General features: G+C 37.8%; 1 pseudogene; it reads left to right on the forward strand.

The window, feature by feature from the left end:
* The first annotated feature begins 488 nt into the window (after positions 1 to 488).
* Positions 489 to 3,377, forward strand: LOC101964568 (acidic leucine-rich nuclear phosphoprotein 32 family member E pseudogene; annotated as a pseudogene).
* The last annotated feature ends 1,308 nt before the right edge of the window (positions 3,378 to 4,685 follow it).

Here is a 4,685-nt window from a genome sequence, read left to right on the forward strand (position 1 = left end):
TTTATAATCCAGTACTATTTTATTTGTTGCTCACATTGCTCTAGTTTCAGTGGGTGGAAGTTCTTTCTCTTGGCTCCAGTGTCTCTTTGGCATACTTCCATAATTGAGCTTTTTTTTAAAATACTTTCTTATGTTTTGGCATGATAAAATGCTCCAGGGTTATCACATATACTCTGTCTATTTCTGTATTCAGCCATTTTTCTAAGGAGCCCTGTTTGCTTTTATTAGAGAGTAGCACTAAGAATAAGATCTAGGTACACTTGTTTCTATTAGGACACTGTTTCTCTGAATTTTTAAAATTTTTCATATAAGGTCTTACAGACCATTTTCCAAAGAAACCTGGATTTTACATTATTTCAATAGGCTTCTACATTACCTGACTATATTCCCATGCTTATAGACAGAGTAGGTAAGTTTTGAAGGTACATAACTGTCAGGGTTTTTAAGCCCCCTGTTCCCTCCTGACCTGCAGGAGAGATTGGGGGAGCATGCCCCGACCAGGACAAACCAAGAAAGGTAAAGGTTGACTGGCTGCCCGCATCCAGCACTCCCTCTCCGGAGGACAATCAGTTGCTCCAGGGAGAACAGTCAAAGCAGGATCTCGTTTAATGAGAAAACATACCCAGCTAATATAATGTACAGGAGCCAATCAGGATAAAGGTCATCAGTGTGGGGAGAATTTACATCTACACCCATTCTAGAGGCAGTAATGTCTGTGAGGGCAGAGGGGTTCTGAGCCTATCCTAGAGGTGGTCCAATTCTTCATCACAACCCAGGACAATGCCTTCTGGCTAACCGCTAGGTGCTCTTTTAGCCACATGTGGCCCCAGGACTGGGAAGCGGGTGCAGCCAGCAAGTTAAGTTTCCTCTTTTCTGATGCAAAATGCCCCACATTACATTATGCCCTACACATAACTAGATTTGAATAAAAAGCAAAGAGCCTTAATTTTCCCCAGATATCTAATGCTTACCTCTACCAACTATCATTCTGAGCTTGAATATTAGTTTCTTTTTCCCATAAAAATGTGAGATCAGCAAAAGTTCCTACTGTTATAAATCATCTACTGTCTTACTTCATAATGAAGATCTGCTTTAATGGTTTCCCAAACCTCTCAAGCAAATGATGCACTTTGCATGGAGTCTCATGAATGGTTCTGACAGACTATAAATAAATATACTTTCTCCTTTGAGTTAGTCACTTTCTCTGTCTAGGGCTCCTACAGTGAGAATGGATGCTATGATATCCCTAGGGATTACTAACCTACCTCAATGTGCACACAAATACACACTGGGGATCTATGTGTATGTTAACCAGCTTTCTCTTACTATAACAAATAACTAAGATAATCACATTATAAAGAAAAAACGGGTTATTTTGGCTTAAAGGTTTGGAGGTCTAGTCCTTGATCAGTTTCCCCTGTTTTTTAGGCCTGCTTGGGGGTGGGGGGGGAAGAAAAACAGAACATCATGGTGGGAATACACGGTGGAACAAAACTGCTCACCTAATCATGATCCAAGCAGAAAAGGAGATAGAGATGAAGGGGCTGGAGTCCTATTATCCCCTTCAAGGGCACAGCCCCACCCCCAAGACTAAAAGACCTCCCACTAAGCTCACTTCTTAAAAGTACTACCATCCCAAATAGCTCCACCCTATGGACCAAGCAATTAATACATGGGCCTTTGGAGGATAGTCAAAATCCAAAGTATAGCAAGGTATATCAGCACAGAAGAATAAGCACCAAGCTCAGCATGAAGTTAAGTTCTGGTGCAGAATCTACCTCTGTGAGACCTTAGGCAAAACATTTCATTCATTCATTCAACAAATAATTAATGAACATCAAAACTGTGACAGATAATGGGATAATTTTCTCAGCTAATGGGATAATTTTCCATTCTCAAATGAAATTAAACTGAAGAACCCTAAAAATTTTATGATCTATAAATTAAGTCCATGATTTGTAGACCCAGGTCTGTTAGCCACTTCACAGCTACACTCTTGACACAAAATTGTATTTGTCATTAGGTGTGGTGGCACATACCTATAATCCCAGCTACTTGGGAGGGACTAGGAAAATCTCAAGTTCAAGGTCCACCTGGGCCCTATCTCAAAAGTTTAAAAATATGTAAAGGCTAGGGATATAGCTCAGTAGTAGAGCACATGCTTAGCATAAGGCCTTGGGTTCAATCCCCAGCACCACCACCACACACATAAAAGTTACATATATATAAAAGCAAAGCCAGGAGGAACTCTTGGTGTGTGTGTGTGTGTGTGTGTGTGTGTGTGTGCACATGCATGTACATGTATGCATCTGTGGGTATGTGGACAAGGAGGTGGTGGCGGCTGAGTTAAAGTCCCAACTCCTTGTACTCCTTTGCCATTCTTCTTTCTTCCCCCACACCTATCTGGTGGTAGTGGGCATTTGTCTTTCTTTTCATTCATTCCCAAAGATTTTAAAATTTTAAGGTTGGGAGGTAGTAGGAAAGGGAGTAGTAGCAGAAGAGCAGGAAGAAGACATGAATAGGGAGTTAAGGAACAGAGCCTCAGAGAAGGTGACAGAGTTAGTTCTTGATAATGTCCTGTGTGTCAATGGAGAAACTGAAGTTCTGAATGCCACTTCTGAAGAATTAGAGTTCTAAATGTGGCTAATATGAAATTAAGTTCACTGGCCCAATTTCCCAGCTTAAATAAACTTTGAAAGTTGAAAATATATGACAATATAGTTTCTTCAGGTTTGAAAATCCTCACAGAAAAAATGTCCAGATTTTACTTATCTCAATCTGAGTGGAAACAAAATAAAAGACCTTACTACATTGGAAGCTCTGAAAAATCTTAACATTTTGAAAAGTCTTGACTTGTTTAATTGAGAGATCAGAAACCTGGAAGATTATGAAGAAAGTATTTGTGAACTTTTGAAACAAAACACATAGTTTAATGGATTTGATCAGAAGAATAAAGAAGCACCAGATTCTGAAGAGGAGAAGGAGGATAGAGATAAAGATGATGAAGATAAAAAGGAAGATGAAGCTGGTCCACCTGAAGGACATGAGGGAGAGGAGGAAGAATAGGAAGAAAAGGAGGAAGACAAAGCAGATTCAGAGCTGAGAGAGGGAGAAATGGAAGTGGGCCTCTCATACTTGATGAGAGAAGAAATTTAGAATGAAGAAGATGATTATGACTATGCTGAAGAAGGGGAAGAGGAGGAAGAAGAGGAAGAAGGTTTTCAGGGGAAAAGAGGAAATGAGATGTTAAAGATGATGGGGAGGAAGAAGATGACTGGCTCATTCTAAGATCAGATTCCTTAACATTCCTGGGTGTTCAAGAAAGTAACTTCATCTTTGCTTCTTCATGTATAGTAGCTATCCCTACAAAAGATTAGGCGTAATTTTTCATAAGCAAAGTATGATTTTGCTATTTTTGTGTTATCATTCCAATTAAGATTTACTAGCTTGTTAATGATCATATTGTATTTAGAGAAAAAATTTCACTGACACTCCCCCCATTAAGAAATTCTCATCCATTGGATTAGACAAAAGGAAACAAAGGGGAAGGGGGGCGATAGGAAAGACAATAGAATTAATTGGTCATAATTTTTCTAGGCTTGTGTTTGTATACATGACCAGGGTAACTCCATATCATGTATAATCATAAGAGTGGAAACCTAAATAGAATAAGTTATACTCTATGTATGTATATTCTGCCAAAATATATTCTACTGTAATGTATAGTTAATTAAAAAATAAAAAAATAAAGAAAGTTTTAAAAAAAGAAATGTATTATTCCTACTGAATTATAACATTACTATTTTTGGTGCTAAAATTTTATTGTGTTCCCTAGAGATGTTTTTACAGAATATTTTGCCACAAAATATATCTAAAAAATAAAATTTTATTCTCTAGCAATTTATTTAGAGTCTAATTTTTTCTAATTCAAACTCATTGTATTAGTAATTTTTAGTCCATAATTAAAACATAATTGCTTTTACATAGGTGAAGTTTGGTGTATTTCAGTCATAAGATTATACACACACACACACACACACACATACACACATACCATGGATTGAACTCAGGGACACTTAACCATGAACAACATGCCCAGCCCTTTTTTCTTTTTTTCTTTTTTTTTTAGATAGGGTCTCACCATGCTTAGGGCCTCACTAAGTTGCTAAGTCTGGCTTTGAACTTTTGATCCTTTTGCCTCAGCTTCCTGAATTGCTGGAATTACATGCACTACCATACCCAGCCCAGTCACATGATTTTTAACTTACTATAAATTAACTGAAATTACATTCAGCTCTAATATGAAATGATAATAGTCTCATGAATAAGTTGATTATTTTCTTAGAGGAGATCCATGGATCTTTAGTTTGAAGACATTGACTTTTTTCCATGGCTAAGGGTATTTGAGTGCTTTTTTAAAAATTTTTTTTTTTTGTGTGTGTGTGTGTGTGTGTAGATGGACACAACTCAATGTCTTTATTTTTATGTGGTGCTGAGGATTGAACCTGGGTCCCGCCCGTGCTAGGCAAGCGCTCTACCACTGAGCCACAATCCCAGCCCGTGGGTGCCTTTTTAATCACATGAATTAAGTTGGAAAGTAGAAACAGAACAATAAAAGTTCTATTTAAGCAACACAGTTTGTGGATTTGGGGGAAATTCTAGTCAGTAGTATAGTTCAGGGATTT

Source organism: Ictidomys tridecemlineatus, chromosome 4 (genome assembly GCF_052094955.1).
Source record: "Ictidomys tridecemlineatus isolate mIctTri1 chromosome 4, mIctTri1.hap1, whole genome shotgun sequence".
Classification (NCBI taxonomy): Eukaryota; Metazoa; Chordata; class Mammalia; order Rodentia; family Sciuridae; genus Ictidomys; species Ictidomys tridecemlineatus.